We start from the raw sequence: 20,374 nt of genomic DNA on the forward strand, positions 1-20,374 counted from the left end.
GAAAGATTAGTAGTTAATCGGCTGCTAAAACTGCAATTAAAAAAAAAAAATGGGAAGATAAAATGGAAGGCAAAGAATCCAATGAGGACCAGAATCCTCCTGTGATCCTTTTGAATAACTCAGTGTCAATGGGAAGAATGGCTAAAACAAAACTTGACAAACCTGTTTCTTCTCAAAGGGACATTTAGACTCATTGCAACAGGTAACACATAAACACTACAGCTATTAAAGAAACAGTAAGCTGGTTCTAATGTTCATAATTCTAATACAGTGTAAAATCCACATACAGGCTTCTTGCCACATGAATAAAGAAACAAAGAACACGGAACCTCCATTTCCATGTAAGTAACAAATAATCCATAGATTGTCTACATATTGGTACACATGACTTGTACTTCATGTACAATGTATTGCTAGAAATAAATCTGTTGTGATTTCACTTGCAAAAGTAAACAAATACAAAGCAAACAATGGGAATTTCATAATGATATTTGATGGGGACAGTAGATCAATAAATGCACTGTTAACAATTATGATTAACATCTTGAATTTTCAAATGTTCATCATTACTGTTTTTACAGTCAAAACACAATGATGATTTTTCCTTTCATTGCCATGTTTCAATTCCAAGTAAGAATATTGATGACATTCATTGTGTTGTTAGTTTTATAAGGTTTTTTCAAAAATTTTCATAAATTTGTAGTAGGTTTGGATTTATTAACATGGTAGAATTGTTTGTGTTATCCTAATGAATTTGGATGAGTGATCTTGGGGATTAATTTTTTTTTTAATATATAGGGTAACTGTTAGTAGTCTTGGGTAATGCAAAAGCTATGGCTACTAAGCATGATGCTGAGGTTTGAGTTAAAAATTGTCTTGGGTATATTCCCTTTCTGTAATGATGGAAATACAGATTAAAGTCACAATGCAATATCTGTTCACATTCACTAAACAATTAGAATCAAGATCAAATATTAACAGCAATGTAGAAAATCAGAAACCATACGCTTTGCTTGTGGATATGGAAAATAGCAGACTATATGCATAATAGTTTGGTATTTCCTCAGAAAGATAAAAATACACTTACTGTTTATTTCACCAATTGTTTATTTCTCTGCTCTTGGATACACATGTCAATAACTGAAAACAGCTGTTTAAACGACAACTGGTACACAACTATTCCTAGCAACATTATTCACAATAGCCCAAAGGTAAATGAAAGGTTGCTGCTGAGCTGTGAACAATGCCAGGATTCTTGGCCTCCAGAGAGGAATTCAATCCTGGGCCAGTGACGAGGCTTGATCGCTCAGAGTTTTTGTGTATTACAGTTTTATTAAAGTACAAAAGAGATAGAGAAAGCTTCTGACACAGACATCAGAAAGGGGCGGAAAGAGTGCCCCCTGCTAGCCTTTAGCCAGGTGATACACAGCTACTAGCAGGCTGCTGATTAGAGGACGGCAATGTCTCAAAACTCAGGGACTGGCACCAGGCCTCCCACCCACATGTAACAGTGGCACAAGGTGAGCTGTCCCAGCCCTAAGTGATCAACAGGAATCCTGAAGAAAGACAGGCTTCCAAGCAAAAACAGTCTCATTAACATAGCTTAAGAGAACATTTGCATGCGTAAAACACACTGGTTTGTCAAGTCAGTTCTGAGTCTTAGGCGGAACTGACTTGAAGAAAGACAGAGTCTAGGGTAAATACATAGTTCATTAACATAGCTTAAGAAAAACATTTCCATAAGAAAAATGCATTGGTTAGCTCAAGGTTTGAGAAAAGTTAAGTTCAGGCGGAACCAGGGGTCATCATGGCAACACAGAATTTTATTTTATTTTTTTTGTTTGTTTGTTTTTATTTTTATTGGGCTCTAGGGGATGGGATAGGGAATACCTCTGTAAGTTATGTCCCACTAGGAAGATGTCCATTCTAACTTTCCTGGGATAGCTTTCGGAGCTTTTTCTTTTTCTTGGAGCCACTGCTCTTGCTGGCAGCAGCCTCTTCAGGTCCACTGCTGAGTGGCTCCTCCTTGGACAATTTCCGCTTTTTCTTGGGGACCATCTTGTTTTCTGACTCATCAGGGTCAGTAACTGTTTCCTCTTTGGGAAAAGATTTCTTCCTCTTGGGAAGACTTCCAGTACCGGCTGTCTCTTCAAGATCACTACTAACTAGCTCTTCCTTGGAAAAAGATTTCCTTTTTTTTGGGTTTGGAAAAAGAGACAGATGGGTCTTCCATTCCATTCTCCTGAAGAGCCTCCTGGGGCTTTTGCTTTTTCTTCTTTTTGGGTCTTTCACTTGTCTCCTCACACTCCTCCGAGGCACTGCTATTTTCTGAAGAAGCCAGGGCAATTGCAGCCAGCCTTTTCTTTTCCTTCTTCAAGCGTTTCTTCTCCTGTTTCTCGAGCTTCCTAGTAATCTCAGCAGCCGCTTCCTCTGCCTGAACCATTGCCTCCTTCATGACATCCAGATTCTTTTGGGGAATCTCTCCAGTCTCATAGAAGGACAGCCGCTCCTCAACTTGTTCTCGAAGCTTCTCCCCAAAAACACTGGTGGGCACCTCAGAGAAGCAATCGATTCGTGAGGCAATACTCCATTTGTTTGCCAGGTATCAGAAGATTCGACCTTTGTTCTTGGCAGCTGCTCGGCCAATGAAGGTAGAGTGGAAAATGAGTCCATATTTTGGGGTGTTACCCCTTGTCTTCAAGGCTCTGGAAACTTGGTCCCTTTGCTGGGCCCAGGGAATCACTCAGACACCAGGACTGGCCACAACACAGAATTTTAAAGAAACCTCTTTTTAAATTTGCATTTTACATTTACATTTAAAGTCGCTCAGTCGTGTCCGATTCTTTGTGACCCCATGGACTATACAGTCCATGGAATTCTCCAAGCCAGAATACTGGAGTGGGTAGCCTTTCCCTTCTCCAGGGGATCTTCCCAACCCAGGAATTGAACCGGGGTCTCCCGCATTGCAGGGGGATTCTTTACTAACAGCTATCAGGGAAGCCAAAAATCTGACACTTGTAGTTTATTTCCTCCATTCGGAGACGCCTAGGCCTTCCTACCTGTTACCCTCTCGTTCCCCCCTTTTCTTTTAGGAGAATTATGTTGCCTAAGGAAAGGGGCATCATCTCTAAATTGGTAAGGCAACATATTCTCCTAACCCTCATATTGAGGGTCTCTGATCCAGGGGCCCCAAGTAGTAGTTGGAGGAGTGGCAGGAGTTTGAGCAACCATTTGTAACTTAAAAGCCTTCATGCAGCTAGAAACAAATCCAGCTACACAGTTCCAGATGCAGGGAGCAACAGCAAAAACAGAACAATCAGCAAAGTTGAAAGTCACATTATGTCCACAATTAAGATACAAAGCGTTGCACCAGTCCATATTAGGGTTATTAGATGTCATCAGATTAAGAAGAGGCATCACGTATGGTTGCTGTTGTTGAAGGTATTTGCAGACTTGGAGAAAGTCTTTTCCTTGAAGTGGAGATGTCCACCAAGGGAAGCCTTCCACTGATGAAGACCCAGCAGTTAGACCAATTGTGGAATGTGGCATAGGAGTGAGCCCAGGACAGGAAGGCACTGTCTTGAGGATCAAACAGCAGACTCAGGACTTGTGGAGTCAGCAGAAGCAGGCTCACATAGATTATCAGGCCCATCTGAAAAGTAAAGTCAGAGCATAGGAAGTAAAGACATAAAATGACATCACTTAGTTCTGGTCAGGGTGCCACCTCTTAACTCAAGTGTGATGTACCCACAAATCAATTCCTGGCCCTTTGACTGCTGTGGGAGGAGAAAGAATAACGTGGTAAGGGCCTTCCCAGAGGGGCTCGAGGGATGGGTCCCCAGACCCCAATGTTTTTATCAAGATCTTGGTTCCTGGCTCAAATAGAGGCTTGCTTGACTCAGAGGCTGGGTCAGAAGTCACCTCCCAGAGTTCCTTTAATGCCCATTGAAAAGCTGAGAGCTGAATTAAATAGTTAGTTAATTCTAAGGCTACAGGGTCTAAAACAAATGTCTGTGAATAAGAAGGGACTTCCATAAACACATTCAAAGGGGGACAGTCCCTCCTTTTGGGGGGCAGTTCGAGCCCTCATTAAAGCTATGGGTAGAACTTTTAAGCATTGCCCTGCATCTCTTGAGTTAATTTGTGCAGAGGTCTCTTAATAATGTCATTAGCTTTTACAACCTTTCCTGAGGATTGGGATCTCCAGGAACAGGGTAAGTGACATTCTATTCCTAGAGCTTCTGACAACCCCTGAGTTACAGAAGCTTTAAAGGCGGAGCCATTGTCACTCTGAAGGCTCCGTGGCAGCCCAAACCTGGGGATAATTTCATGGATTAAAATCCTTATAACCTCCTTAGCCTGTTCACTACGACAGGGAAAAGCCTCAATCCATCCAGTAAAAGTATCCACCCAAACTTGTAACCAAGAATGACCATTTGCTTTTGGCATATGAGTAAAATCAATTTGCCAGTCCTCTCCAGGATATTTTCCACTTTGTTGTAACGCAGATTTTGCTAGCTTTTCTGTCTTTCGGTAATTTTTCTGACAACCCTCACATCCTTTGATAATGCTCTTTAAAGTTTTCATTATATTTTTACCTTCAAACAAACGAGAAGCCATCTGGTAAGTACTTTCAACACCTAAATGAAAACTCTGGTGTAAACCCTTAAGAATTTTCCATTGAACATTTTCAGGAATTATTAATCTTCCATCTTCGGACCGTAACCATCCTTTATCAGTAATCTTTGCTCCTCTTTTCTCGTATCTTTCTAATTCTTCTGCAGTATATTGTGGTTTTTCCTGTTTCATAGGACCTGTCCAGATCAAAGGCGTCTGCAGTGAAGGAGTTTCGTAAAGTGCTGCTCTTCTGGCTTCACGGTCAGCGAGTTGACTATACTTGGCTACTTTACTCCCATCCTTGCTGTGCCCTTTGCATAACAGCTACTTCTTCAGGACAATATATAGCAGTCAGAAGTCTCTCGATCTCTCTGAAATGCTTTATAGGTTCTCCTGTTGCCATTTTAAACTGTCTCTTTCCATATTGCACCATGAGCATGGAAAGTCAAATAAGCATACTTAGGATCAGTGTAGATATTTACTCGCTGCCCTTTGCTTAACTCTAGAGCTCCAGTCAGAGCCACAAGCTCTGCTGGCTGAGCACTTGTTCCCTGGGGGAGAGATTTTGCTTCTAAAACCTGTTTAGCTGTCACCATGGCATAACCTGCTTCCCATCCCAAACAAAAAACTGCCATCTGTAAATATTTTCATGTCAGGTTGTCAAATGGAGTCTTCCCAAGCTGCATAGTTTAAAGTTAGAAATTCCCAATGGTGATTAGGTGTCTCATTTTCCTTCTCAGGAAGGAAAGTGGCAGGATTTAAGTTCCCACAAACTTTAAGCTTAGCTATTGGTCCTTCTAACAACAGTGACTGATATTTAAGAAGCCGACTGTCTGTCATCCAAGTATTAACTTCACAGTTTAAGATTCCACCCCTACAGGCTGCTGGTGAGGCCCTCAGGGTTGCGTCAAAACACCCAAGGCCATACCTTTTCTTTCAGTGTCAAACAAATTAAAGTCTGACCCTGTGGGCGAGCTCAAAGCAGGAGCTTGCAGGAGAGCAGTGTGAAGAGCCTTAAAAGCCTTGTGAGTATCTGGAGACCACACCAGTTTGTCGGTTTGGGCTTGTTGAGTTTCAGTTATAAGTTTCTATAAAGGCCAGGTAAATTCCCCATAACCCAGAATCCAAATGCAGCAGTAGCCTGTGATTTCAATTGTCTTAAAGTCATAGGTAGGGGATGATTTAGTATAGGTTTAATTCTAGAAAGCATATTGAAAAATATTTGGCTCGTTTAGGGATTTCAGACAATAGAGTATAAGAATTAGGCACCATGGGGTGTAAAGGAACTGCAGCCTCATTTATTATTTGTAAATCTTGAACTAGTCTCCACTTATCATTTGACTTCTTTATACCCAAAATATGAGTGTTGCATGAACTGTTATAGGGAATTAATAGTCCCTGCTCCTTTGAATTCTTGATGATGGGTTTTAACCTTCCTTAACCTCAGGTTTCAGTGGATACTGCTTTTGATGTGGAAATAAGTGCAGGTCTTTGAACTTGACAACTACAAGAATAGCATTCTGTGCTCCACCCACAAATTTTCCATCAGCCCACATTCTAGGATTTACATTTTGTTCAATTAATGGGAGAGAAAGGGAGGGCTCCATATTCATGAAAACAGAGGCATGGACCTTGCTCAGTATATCCCTCCCCAAAAGGGGTGAGGGAGACTCTGGCACGATCAGAAACTTGTGTGAAAATAGCACAGAGTCCCAGTTGCAGCTTAGAGGACGAGTGAAATAATAACGTTTGGCTCGTCCTGACCTTCCCACTATGGAAGCAGATCAGAAAGAAAGTGGACCTGGACCAGGGGCTTCAATAAGCACAGAGTAAGTTGCCCCAGTGTGTAAAAGGAAATCGACGGATTGGCCCCCACAGTTATTAGTAACTGGGGTTCCTCACGTGTGATTAGGATGGGAGCTTGTGTGGGGACCCCTGGGGACCTTCAGTCCTGGTTTTCTTGAAACCTAGGTCCCTGAAACCTATGCTTCTGGGGGCAGTCTCTTCTCCAGTGTGGTCCCTTGCAGACAGAAAATGGAGCTGGGGGCGGCTTAGACACCTGAGGGCAATCCTGCTTGAGGTGCTCCTCCTTTCCACAGTAATAGCAAGCCCATCCCTTTTCACCTGGGTCCCTCTAGGCATTTTTCTCAGGCTGTTTAAGAACAGTTCTGACAGACATAACAAGGGCTTCCGCCTGTTCCCTTGTCTTTCTCTGCCTTTCTTTCTTTTCCTCATATTCCCTGTTCGAGCCAGGTACAACAGATTATCTAAAGACTGCTTTGGTCCATACACCTATTTTAATAGCTTATGGCGGATACCTGGAGCCAACTGAGTGAGAAATCTATCCTTTAATCTATCTATCTATCACTCTCCCCTCTTCACTTTCAGGATCAATCTCAGTGAATCTGTGATGGGCTTCCTTCAGTCTATCTAGGAATTTACCAGAAGCTTCCTTCTCTTCCTGTTCTGTGTTTGCCAATTTGGCAGAGTTTAAAGTCTTAGCACGCGCTTGCCTGAGTCCTTCAAGAACACATCGGACAAAATGACTCTGATCCCATCTTCCTTTAGCCGTGTTATAGTCCCAGTCTGGTTCTATAGTTGGGACCGCCTGATTCCCAGTAGGGAGGGGAGCTATCTCGTCCTCCCTCTTCCCTACTGATTCATTACCAAGCCATTCATCTCCAAAGCAACAGCTTTCCTCAAAACTCAAGGTTTTGAGTTGGGAGTTAGTGTTTGTCCCAGAACATACATCAGTTCAGTTCAGTCACTCAGTCGTGTCCAACTCTTTGTGATCTCATGGATCACAGCATGTCAGGCCTCCCTGTCCATCACCAACTCCCAAACTTTACTCAAACTCATGTCCATTGAGTCGGGGATGCCATCTAACCATCTCATCCTCTGCCATCCCCTTCTCCTCTCACCTTCAGTCTTTCCCAGCATCAAGGGCTTTTCAAATGAGTCAGTTCTTCACATCAGGTGGCCAAAGTATTGGAGTTTCAGCTTTGACATCAGTCCTTCCAATGAATATTCAGGACTAATTTTCTTTAGGATGGACTGGTTGGATCTTCTTGCAGTCCAAGGGACTCTCAAGAGTCTTCTCAAATACCACAGTTCAAAAGCATCGATTCTTCAGCACTCAGCTTTTTTTATAGTCCAACTCTCACATCCATACATGACTACTGGAAAAACCATAGCCTTGACTAGACGGACCTTTCTTGGCAAAGTAATGTCTCTTTTTAATATGCTGTCTAGGTTGGTCATAACTTTTCTCCCAAGGAGTAAGTGTCTTTTAATTTCATGAGAATTAAAAGTATGAGAATTATTTGGAGCTAATTAATTTTTTTAGAGGACACATGATCATCTCTGAAACCCAGGTCAAGATTGCTCTTCTGTGAGTCACACTGACAAGAGAAATCTCATTTCAAAGGAAGTTTCTCTCTATAACAGATAGAAGGAAGACAGTCTTGAGAAACTCTTTATCAATAGGAGAGGCTAAGATGTAAATCTGCACAACAACCATACCCTTCTTTCCTTTTGTTTTTATTTGTTTATTTGGCTGCACCGAGTTGACCTTCATTTAGTCAAGCCAGATATTTAGCTGCAACATGCAAACTCTTAGCTGTGGCATGGGGGATCTAGTTCCTTGATCAAGGATTGAACCTGGGCACACTTCTTTAGGAGGGCAAAGCCTTAGACACTGAATGGTTTCTCCAAAGAACACACAAGGTACACACATTACTAAACTGGTTTGTGCAAGTCCATTAGTTCATACAACACTGCATGTTTACAATGATTTAAATGGTAGATGGCATGCTATTTATTTTTAATTACAATGGGAAAAACAAATGTAGTATTGATACATGTTACAACATGAATAAACATTACAAACATTTTTAGTGAAAAAAATTCCATACAGAAAAGGCCACTATGATCACATATTCACCTTGTCTGCTTTAAGTCCACCAAGGTTGTCCAAATGACCAAAAATCTCAGGAACACTCCAAACAAAAACTAGATGAGGATGGGAAAAAAGATATATTCATACAACTGGGACACTGCTAAAAGTGGAAGTAGGCCTGTGAATTACATTATAATGTGGAAACCATATGATTTCCTGATTTCAGTGGTTATGTGCTGGTTCCGCAGAAGAAAGCGTTCATTTTGGATAAGACACATGGAGTATTTTAGGTGATGTGGTAAATGGAAGTACTTTTTACCATTATTAGGAGCTTTCTCTACATTATAGATTACTGGAAAGTAACTTATTTTTCAAAACAACCACATCAATACACAAAAGAAAATCAGGTAAGACAGGCATGAAACTTTCTTATAGAGGCCAAGACTTACCAGATCAAGTTCAAGGGAAGCTGTGATAATCATTGTCCTTGCAGGAGTATGGCATGAAGAAGCACCGTGGAAAGAGTCCATTAGTAGCCACCATGTCTTAGGTCCTCTGGATGACCTACTGCAGGAGAAACAGACTTTACAAATAAAATTTTCTACATAACTTCATAAAAAGGTGTTTAGAATACATTCAGTAAAGTTGAATAACCTGAAATCAATATACAAAAATCAGTTGTGTTTCTATACACTACTAACAATCAGAAAAAAATTAAGAAAATCACACTTATAATTGCATCAAAAAGAATAAAACATCTAGCAACAAATTTAACCAAGGACATAAAAGACCAGTAGTCTATTTCCATATGATAGAAACTAGATAACTAGAAAGCACTGATAAACCAAAGAAAACACAAATATATTTATTCCACACTCAAGCACTGGAACAATGAGTAATTAGAATGTCCATTCCAACCAAAGCCATCAGCAAATGCACTGCAATCACAAAAAAATATCCAATGGCATTTTTCATAGAAATAGAAATATTCCTAATATTAGTCTGTAACAACTAAGGACCTTGAAAAGCCAAAAAGACTGAGAAAAAGAACACACCTGCTAGCATTTTCCTCTCCAACTTCAAACTACATCACGGAGCTGTAATAACCACAACAGTGAGGATCTGGCACGAACACAGACACATGGACTCGAGGAAAGAATAGAGGGCCCAGGAATGAACCCTCATGTACGTGGTCAGTTCATGAAAATCAAACCAGGAACGTGCCAAGAAGAAAGGACAGTCTTCTCAAGAAACAGTGACAGGAAAACTGGCCACCTACACTAAAGAACATCACTGGTCATCCTCTAGATCATCTAACAGAAACTTAACTAAAACCCCACCATTTGGCACATGGACCGCTTTCCCCCCTGAGTCTGCTGAGATGGACCTCCGGTCAGCGATCAGCTGGACACAGGAAACGTCTACTTTGTCCTCATTTTTCCCTCCTGCAACGCCTCCCTGCTGGCGGGCACTGAGGCAAGCCCGCTCCTCTCAGCCTGGAAGCAGCCCCGTTATCCAGAAGCCCGAGCCCTGATGGCCCTGAGACAAAGCTCCCGCCAGCTGGTCACCGAGCCCAGTCTGAAGGCAGAGCGTCCTGCACCGGCGGGTCAGAAGAGGCTTTGGCGCCCCCTGCGGGCCGCCGGAGAAGAGCGGGCAGCCCCGCGCTCACACAGCCCAGCGGGCTCCCCAGAAGCAGCTCTGCGGCGAGCGCTCAGACTGGAAATCCAAACTGAAATGGAGCAGAACAGCTCCATGACCCTCCTCAAAACACGGTAAGGAACAATCAGAGCCTGTATGGAATGCCGCCATAAAAAGGAACACATTTGAGTCAGTTCTAATGAAGTGGATGAACCTAGAGCCTATTAGGCAGTAGTCAGAAAAACGAGTATCATACATTAACGCATATATATGGAATCTAGAAGGCTGGTACTGACGAATCTGTTTGCAGATTAGCAATGGAGAAGCAGACAGAGGCAACAGACTTATGGACAAGGCTGGGGGACAAGAGGTGGGGGGGTGAATGGAGAGCAACATGTGCACCAACATGGGTGAGTAAGATGGCCAACAGGAATCTGCTGTACCACTCAGGGGCTGACACTGGGGCTCTGTGATGACCCAGAGAGGTGGGACTGGGAGGAAGGAGGGAGGGATAATCAAGAGGGAGAGGACATATATACACCTATGGTTAAGTTATGTTGATGTATGACAGAAATCAAACCAATACTGTAAAGCAATCATCAATCAATTAAAAATAAATAAATTTTCTGTTTGGCTCAGGAAACTCAAACAGGGGCTCTGTATCAACCTAGAGGGGTGGAATGGGGAGGGAGATGCAAGAGAGGTTCAAAAAGGAGGGTATATATGTGTACCTATGGCTGATTCATATTGAGGTTTGACAGAAAACAGCAAAATTCTGTAAAGCAATTATCCTTCAATTAAAACAAATAAATTTTTTAAAAATAAAAAAGTAAATATGTTTAAAAAAAATACGGAATGAAATGAACATAAACACAAACTCTGCAACTGACACCATAATTAAAAAACTATAAAAATTTTAGAAAACAACAAAAGGTCTACATGACCTGTGGTTTGGTGATGAGTTCCAACACACAACAAAAAAAGCCAACTTACCAAATTTTTAATATAAATTAATTAAATCACTGACTTTTAAAAATGTATACCTTTACCTGGTGAAGGACCTTATTCAAGAAAACCAAAAGACAAACTGTTAAGGGAACCACTGACCACCCACCCTTGCCAGGCTCCAGAGAAACCACTTGCAGGAGTCATCCTGCAGCAGGAGGTCCTGGTAAGGAACCAGGAACTAACAAGCTACCACCAACCAGGATTCTGGAGAGGTCAAAAGGAGATGGGAGACTCCAGTCCAGAGGTCCTACCAACTTTCCAGGATCCTCCTCACTGGAATCCATCTCGGCTGAGTGACGCGTGTGCCCCCAGGAAGGATCCCAATTCAGAATGACTGGCAAAAGACAAACCAGAAACTAACCCAATGACCATAAAACCTGAGACTGTGAGGCACGTGGCAGAGCAGTTCTTTCCGTTTCCCTCACCCTCCTGCCCTCTGCCCCGGCAGCCCTTCCCAATAAAGCCTCTCGCTTGGACAGCACTCCTCTCCTCGAACAACTCATTTCCAAGTGTCAGACAAGAACCCACGCTCAAGCCCTGGAAGGGATCCGCCTTCCTTCATGAAAACCACATTCCAGGAGAAAGTATCTTCAAAACACTATCTTGCAGAGAAGGAAATGGCACCCCCTCCAGTATTCTGGCCTCAGAAACCCCATGGACAGAGGAGCTTGGTGGAATACAGTCAAAAAGCCGGGCGTTTCTGAGGGGAGGAAACAGTCCCAGGAAAGTTGAGGCGCTCACCAAAAGCCCCAGAGCTTTTGATGGCACAGCCAGAACTGCAGCTGAGGATTCCCAGCTGCCAGGCCTCTTGATCCTGGCCTCTCTCACCAGATACATGGGTGGGAAACTAGAATCTAAAATATGCCCTGGTGGCTCCGTCGTAAAGAATCCGCCTGCCAGTGCTGGAGATGCAGGTGTGATCCCTGGGATGGGAAGATCCCACGTGCTATGGAGCCCGTGTGCCAGTGCTGGAGATGCAGGTGTGATCCCTGGGATGGGAAGATCCCACATGCTATGGAGCCCGTGTGCCACAACTGCGGAGCCTGTGTGCTAGATCCTGGAAACCACAACGCCGAGCTGACATACTGCAACTACTGAAGCCCGGGAGCCTGTGCCCCACAACGAGAGGAGCCACTGCAGCAGTGAGATGCCCGCACACCACTAGTTATGGCCCACGCTCACCCAAACTAGGGAAAAGCCCACACACAAAGACCCAACACAGCCAAAAATAAATACAATCGTTTTCCTAAAAAATGCATGTCTGACAAAGAATCTGTACTCAAACTGTCCAAGAACACTAGAGTAAACAAGTCCATTCATAACTGGTAAAGACTGAAATAGACACCTGGCCATGGAGGGTATACTGATAGTAAACTATCATACAAAAACATACTCAAGATGCTAGTGGAATACACGCAGAGCGTGCAAAGGTGCCTAAATGGAGGGCAGGGAGACCCAGTTAAGAGAAGGGACTCAGGATCAGGAAAGGAAGTGAGGGAAGGAGGCTCATCGTCATATTCAGAAAAGTCCAACCAGAGAGTTCTGCAGGCGGAAGAGGAGGAAGCAGGCTGGAGCTGTGTAGGGGATGAAAGGGGGAACTAAAGCAGCGGCCCCCAACCTCTAGGATCTAATGCCTGCTGATCTGCAGTGGAATTGGTGTAATAATAATAGAAATAAAGTGCACAAGAAATATAATTCACTTGAATCATCCCAAAGCCTTCCTCCACCCCTGTCCATCAAAAAATTGTCTTCCACAAAAACGCCTGAAGTCAAGGAAGGAATTTCAAGTGTACTCAGCTGTCCCAGGTTGCTGGCTTAGGAAGATGCCAAAGCAGGGGTGTCCCAATAGGTAGAACCTCCCTTGCGAGGGGTCCTCAACAGACCTCCAATAGCCTTGGATATGATGGGAGAGACTTCTTTCATTTTTTAAATATCCATGTGGGATAAACTTAAAACCTAGCAATTCTATTACAGTCCTCATAATAAAGTTTTCTTTACTGATCTGTGAAGTACCAACTGTGAAGACCACTGTTCTAATAGACCTCATAGTGTTACTGACCCTTCCATGGATATAACTATGTGAAACTGAACTTATTCAATAAAAATTATGAGGCATCTGCCCTGAGCCCAGCACTCTCCCGAGGTTGGGGATGCAGGGAAAATACTCCGTAAGACGCACAGCTGGTAGGCACACTCTTTAAAGAAGCTGTTTACCTTTTCACCCATAGTTTATCCTCAATGTCAACACTTGCTGATTAAAGACCGTGCTGTGTAGAAAGTTCATCAAAAACCCAGGAGCCAGGGTTCCTGGAAGGATATCCCATTCTCCCTTGGACAGTCCTCCACCCTCTCTGGGTCTGTTTCCTCATCTGTAAAAACATGGACATCTGACTATAATTCATTCCTAGAAACCAAGCCTATTGAGGGAGAGGGGAAATATCACCCAGGCCTACTCTAAGGCCTGCAATGATGGGCCAGATTTACAGAAAAATATGTCCTCACTGGTTTTCAGTTAGACAGACAGATACAATGCAAGAAGGAGCCCCTGGCCCTGTGGGATTTGCCTGGGAAACTTGTCTAGGAAATTCTTACTCATCAGGAGATGGCTCTGAGCTGAATTTCCACAAACAAGGGCACCCATGCAAAGGACAAGCCTGCAGAGCTCTGTGCCCATCAGCCACAGGAAGAGACTGCCTGAAGGTTCCCAACAGCTCAGCATTTACAAGTGACCTCCCAGAGCCTTTGCCAAACTGCTGGGGCACCATTGGGTTTTCCGTTTCCTTCCCTTTTCTCACTCTTTTCTCAAAAAACGCACATCTCTTCATAGAATGCCACAGTGGAAGGAAAATAGACCTTCAGTTTTTAGCCCTCAATTTACAAAAAAGTTAGAGGTTCCAGGGGTTTTGTTTTTAAGCCAAAGAACAACATAATTTAAAATTTTTAAACGTTTAAAATGAATTTTTATTCAGTTCCAAGATACCAAACTCATTGCATACGGTCTCCATAGAAAGGTCCCCTCAGCAGGACAGCCACAACTCCACATTGAAAGGACAGCAAGGTGCCCTCCCCCCTTCTGTTCCACTGGGTGGCCACCAGGTTTTTTAATCCATGCCCCTCTAAGGGGTAATTCTGAAACCTTTCCCTTTCCCTGGGCTTCCCTGATAGCTCAGCTGGTAAAGAATCTGCCTGCAACGCGGGAGAGCTGGGTTCAATCCCTGGGCTGGGAAGACTCCCCTGGAGAAGGAATAGGCTACCCACTCCAGTATTCTGGCCTGGAGAATTCCATGGACTATAAGTCCACAGGGTCCCTAAGAGTCAGACATGACTGAGCAACTTCCACTTTCACTTTTCCCTTTCCCATTCCAGCAAGAGGTCAAAGGCTGGCAAGACTGCAAAAGAGAAGGAAACAGCGCTGAGCCAGCCGTCCAGAGTGGGGCTTCCCGGGGTCCCAACAGGTGAGATCTCCATGAAGGATAAATACCTTGGACTCTCCATTGGCCAAAGGCAACACTCTCACAGCAACGGCCCCTCTCAGGTTCTGCTTCCAGAGACCTCACTGGGGGCACTAGGCTGCTTGGGAAAACCATGACTGAGCTTTATGCCAGGGGGTAGGCTTGGGAATGCCCTCAAAGCCTTATCCCAAGGGTGAGCCCTTCCCAGGACCGCCAGGCTAGGGGGTGCCAAGGCTGTGCCAGCAGGTGGATGTAATATGTGTTTCCCTGCACGCACCACCTCTGGGCTCCAGGCCCCTCACCTGCGGTTCACGCGGACCCTAGTGGGACAGGAACCCACAAAAGGGGCACACGCGTCCACCGTACGCTGGCTCCCAAGGCCCCCGCCAGCTCGCCTGGGACACACGGCAGGAGCTGGGAGGAGGCGCACAGGTGCACCAGGCACCCTCGGCCCCAGACCCACGCAAGGGGCGCTCCTGGGAGAGGCGTGGGCCTCACTACAGGGCCCGGAGGAACCGCAGCCAGGGCCAAGCAAGCCCCGCCGCACCCGGACCGCGTCCACGTGTAGCTGGAGAGTCCATGCACTCGCTGGCCGGGCGTCTGTCCCTTTCCCGCCAGCACCAGGGAGGAAGCGTGCCCATGCCCCACCGCAAGCAATGTGCGGTGCATGAATTCCCTCCGCACGCACACCATGCCAGGCTGGACTCGCCAAGGCCAATGCCGCCAGGAGAACCACGTGGTGGGCCTGGCTTGGGCCAGCGGGGCTGCAAGCCCTTGCAGACAGCCCAAGGTTTTAAATGGAAAAAGGACTTGAATAGACCCTTCTCCAACTTTTCCTCACCTTTTCCTTCAGCACCTCCAGCTCCCGGCAGGTCCTGAGGAGATGGGGCTCCTGTCAGTGTGAAAGGACGCCACAGGGTCCCAAAGGTGAAGCCCCAGTGCGTCCTGAGGAGACCCAGCTTCCATCAGCATCGTCTCCCCCTCCAGTTGTCTGGAAGCCCAGGTCTGGTGTTTCCATCTCTTGAAGAATTTTCCACAGTTTATTCTGATCCACACAGTCAAAGGCTTTGGCATAGTCAATAAAGCAGAAATAGATGTTTTTCTGGAACTCTTTTGCTTTTTTGATGATCCAGTGGATGTTGGCCATTTGATCTCTGGTTCCTCTGTCTTTTCTAAATCCAGCTTGAACATCTGGAACTTCACAGTTCACATACTGTTGAAGCCTGGCTTGGAGAATTTTGAGTCATTACTTTGCTAGCGTGTAAGATGAGTGCAATTGTGCAGTAGTTTGAGCATTCTTTGGCACTGCCTTTCTTTGACCTTTTCCAGTCCTGTAGTCACTGCTGAGTTTTCCAAATTTGCTGGCATATTGAGTGCAGCACTTTCATAGCACCATCTTTTAGGATTTGAAATAGCTCAGCTGGAATTCCATCACCTCCACTAGCTTTGTTTATAACGATGCTCCCTAAGGCCCACTTGACTCCGCATTCCACAATGTCTGGTTCTAGGTGAGTAATCACACCATCATGGTTATCTGGGTCCTGAAGATCTTTCTGTATAGTTCTTCTGTGTATTCTTGCCACCTCTCCTTAATATCTTCCACTTCTGTTAGGTCCACACCATTCACACCACACCTGTGAGCTCTGTTAAGCTCCATACATATGCCAGCACCCACTGCTGGAGGGTGAGGAATAACAGGAACTCCCCCTCACTGCTGGGATGCATGCACAGTCACTCTGTAAGACAGCTGGGCAGTTTTTTCCAAAGTTGAACAAGTTTCACCTTGGTATCCAACAGCCATGCTTTCAGTCTTTAGTCAGCCGGTTTGAAAATCCATCCCCAAATTCAAACAGGGACACAATTAGCACAGCAGCACTAGTCATGATAACCAAGAACCTGAAGAAACCGGGGTGCCCTTCAACAGAAGCATGCAAGCCAAGTGAGTACATCCACGTCAAGGCAACTAGAATATGCCACCCCAAAATACGACTCTCTGGCGTAAGGATTACTTCAGTGTAAAGCAAGAGAGAAAACTGAGTAGTGATTACCCTTCTGTGAAGGACATTTACAATAGAGAAAGCTCCGCATTTAAGGGCTGTCCCTCTTTGCACCAGAAATAGATGATTAAATCTCAAGTAGCTCTTATCAATGGCAAAGTCCAGGCTTAAATCCGCAAACAATCATTTGCTTCTTTACTGCGTTTTGCATGATAACCTGTCATAATGGCTTCCCTCTCCCCCAAGGTCTTTCTTTTGTTTGCATCTGAAGATGGCATTTAAGGTGATGAAAGTGAAAGTCGCTCAGTCTTGTCCAACTCTTCGCAACCCCATGGGACTATACAGTCCATGGAGTTCTCCAGGCCAGAATACTGGAGTGGGTAGCCGTTCCCTTCTCCAGGGGATCTTGCCAACCCAGGGATGGCACCCCGGTCTCCCGCATTGCGGGCGGATGTAAGGTGATGGCTTTGAGCATTTCAGGGAGTGACTCAGTTTTCCAGGGTCAGTTCAGTTCAGTCGCTCAGTGGTGTCCGACTCTTTGCGACCCCATGAATCACAGCACTCCAGGCCTCCCTGTCCATCACCAACTCCCGGAGTTTGCTCAAACTCATGCCCATCGAGTCAGTGATGTCACCCAGCCATGTCATCCTCTGTCGTCCCACCATCTCATCCTCTGTCGTCCCCTTCTCCTCCTGCCCCCAATCCCTCCCAGCATCAGGGTTTTTTGCAACGAGTTAACTCTTCGAATGAGGTGGCCAAAGTATTCAAGTTTCAGCTTCAGCATCAGTCCTTCCAATGAACACCCAGGACTGATCTCCTTTAGGATGGACTGGTTGGATCTCCTTGCAGTCCAAGGGACTCTCAAGAGTCTTCTCCAACACAACAGATCAAAAGCATCAATTTTTCGGCGCTCAGCTTTCTTCACAGTCCAACTCTCACATCCATACATGACCACTGGAAAAACCATAGCCTTGACCAGACGGACCTTTGTTGGCAAAGCGATGTCTCTGCTTTTCAATATGCTATCTAGATTGGTCAAAACTTTCCTTCCAAGGAGTAAGCATCTTTTAATTTCATGGCTGCAATCACCATCTGCAGTGATTTTGGAGCCCCAAAAAATAAAGTCTGACACTGCTTCCACTGTCTCCCCATCTATTTCCCATGAGGTGATTGACGGGACCAGATGCCATGATCTTAGTTTTCTGAATGTTAAGATTTAAGCCAATTTTTTCACTCTCCTCTTTCACTTTCATCAATAAATAGGAGGTAGACATGTTATTAAACTTCTGGGTTTTTTCCTGGTAATATATTTTTTCTTTGTTGTGTTTTTTGTGTGTGTGTTTTTTTTTAATGGGGAAGTCTCAACTAAGAACCTAGAATAGTACAGGAAAAATTTTTTTCCTCCCACACACATGCAATGAAATACTGCTTAGCAAAAGAAAGGAATGAGCCATCACCCCAAAGAAGGACAAGGATAAACATTATCTAATATGTACATTGTTAAGTGAAAGAATCCAGTTTCAAGAAGCTGGACACAATATGATCACCTGTGCAGAAGCTTCGGAGCCAGTGTCCACTGGGAGATCTTGCCCTGCACATGGGTTTCAACTCCACAGCTCGGATCAACTTCCAGAGACTGTTTGCTTTTTAGACACAAAGCAAAGTCCTAATATCCAGTATGTCCACTGCCCATGAAAAGGCACATTTGATCTGGCTACAGTGGCATATTGGGCACCTACCAACCTGGGGCGTTCATCTTTCGGTGTTGTACGTTTTTGCCTTTTCGTACTGTTCATGGGGTTCTCAAGGCAAGAATATTGAAGTGGTTAGCCATTCCCTTCTCCAATGGACCACGTTTTGTCAGAACTCTCCACCATGGCATGTCCCCACATGGCATGGCTTATAGTTTCATTGAGGAGTTAGACACTGTGATCCAAGTGATCAGTTTGGTTAGTTTTCTGTAATTGTGGTTTCCATTCTGTCTGCCCTCTGATGGAGAAGGATAAGAGGCTTATGGAAGCTTCCTGATGGGAGGGACTGGCTGTGGGAGAATCTGGGTCTTGCTCTGATGGGTGGGGCCATGCTCAGTAAATCGTTAATCCAATTTTCTGTTGATGTTAGTGGGGCTGTGTTCCCTCCCTGTAGTTTAGCCTGAGGCCAAACTATGGTAGGGGTAATGGGGGTAATGGCAGTAATGGCAACCTCCTTCAAAAGGACATATACCAGGACTGTTGTATTCAGTGCCTCTGAACCCATGGCAGGCCACTGTCAACCCACGCCCCTGCCGGAGACTCCTAGACCCTCACAGACAAGTCTGGTTCAGTCTCTTGTGGGGTCGCTGCTCCTTTCTCCTGGGTCCTGGTGTGCACAAGGTTTTGTTTGTACCCTCCAAGGGTCTGTTTCCCCAATCCTGTGGAAGTTCTGTAATCAAATTCCACTGGCCTCCAAAGTCAAATTCCCTGGGGGTTCTCAGTCCGTTTGCCAGATCCCTAGGTTGGGAAATCTGCTATGGGTCCGCGAACTTTCTTAACAGTATGAGAACTTCTTTGGTGTAATTGTTCTGCAGTCTGTGGGTTGTCTGTTCGGCAGCTCTATGGTGGGTAACCCTGAGTGACCCAGGTCTGCTGCAGCCAAAGCCCCTGTCCCTGAAGCAGGCCACTTCTGACAGATTAATATATATATATATATTTTTTTTAATCTATTTTAAAATAGACTGAAAACCTCTTAATAGTCACAAGGCCTGCAGGGCTCTAAATGACACTTGCCCTGAGGAAATGCCCAGGGGTAACTCACTGGAAAGTAACAGTTGCTCAGACTCAAAGTGACCCCTCACAAAGCTGCTGCTGGCCGTCATCATCATTATACAAAGCTCAGGCCAGCAACGTCGATCTAGAAGAAGCAAGGGTGGAACACAGCGCTCACCAACCTGCCCTATCTTCTGAAAATGGACACAGGGACTTCTCTGGTGGTCCAGCAGCTAAGACTCTGCACTCCCAGTGCAGGGCGTCCAGGTCTGACCCTTGGTCAGGGGACTAGATCGCACAGGCCACAACTAAGAATTTGCATGCCACAACTAAACATTCTGTGTGCCGCAACTAAGACTCGGCGGAGCCAAATAAAACTTTTAAAAACAAATTTAAACTAATAAAAATAAAAATGGATATAAAATCTCATCAGTAAGCCAGGCACCCATGACAGATAAAGCTTCAACCTGAAAAAATATCAGAAAAAGGCCCTGCAAATTGCAATGCTTCTCCCACTTAATAGTAACCAGAAGGCAAGGCAGACGCATGTCACACTTGACAGCAAAAGCCACCTTCTTTCTACAAAGAATGTGATGATTTTGGAAGAGCAAGCTGGCTTTCATTGAGAAAGAAGATAAAACATGACAATTCCACAGGAAGGATTAGTCGCTCCCATGGTATTAGTTAAGATCGAGAATCCGAAATAAAGAAGTAAGTTGAATACTATTAATAATTATTAGGAGGTAGATGTATGTGTCTGAACTTCAATGTAGCACACGGTTTTCATGTGACTTTTTCTGGGTTTGTTTCTTCATTAGGGTTAGTGACTTTGAAGGTCCCGTCTACTGTTCAGATTTAAAAAATGTTGAGTAAATGATTTCATTAATAAGACTGCAGATTACAAATGCATGCATTTGAAATATAACAGATGCCATGTGAATGAAAATAAAAATGACATGTGTACCTAGCACTGAGCAGTTTTGTTGTTTTTTTTTTTTTCATCTAAAACTTTCCTTATAG

The 20,374-nt window shown here is 44.5% G+C and overlaps 1 long non-coding RNA gene across 1 annotated transcript in view; it reads right to left on the bottom strand.

The window, feature by feature from the left end:
* Nucleotides 1-223: 223 nt before the first annotated feature.
* The window catches only part of LOC136164627 (uncharacterized), a 29,728-nt gene continuing 9,577 nt past the window's right edge, over nt 224-20,374 (bottom strand). The window contains exons 3-4 of the long non-coding RNA XR_010662385.1: nt 8,965-9,082; nt 224-3,652 (exon numbers count right to left, since the gene is read on the bottom strand). This is a non-coding gene — a long non-coding RNA (uncharacterized lncRNA). The remainder of the gene's footprint in view (nt 3,653-8,964; nt 9,083-20,374) is intronic.

This window comes from Muntiacus reevesi, chromosome 3 (genome assembly GCF_963930625.1).
Source record: "Muntiacus reevesi chromosome 3, mMunRee1.1, whole genome shotgun sequence".
In the NCBI taxonomy this organism is placed as follows: Eukaryota; Metazoa; Chordata; class Mammalia; order Artiodactyla; family Cervidae; genus Muntiacus; species Muntiacus reevesi.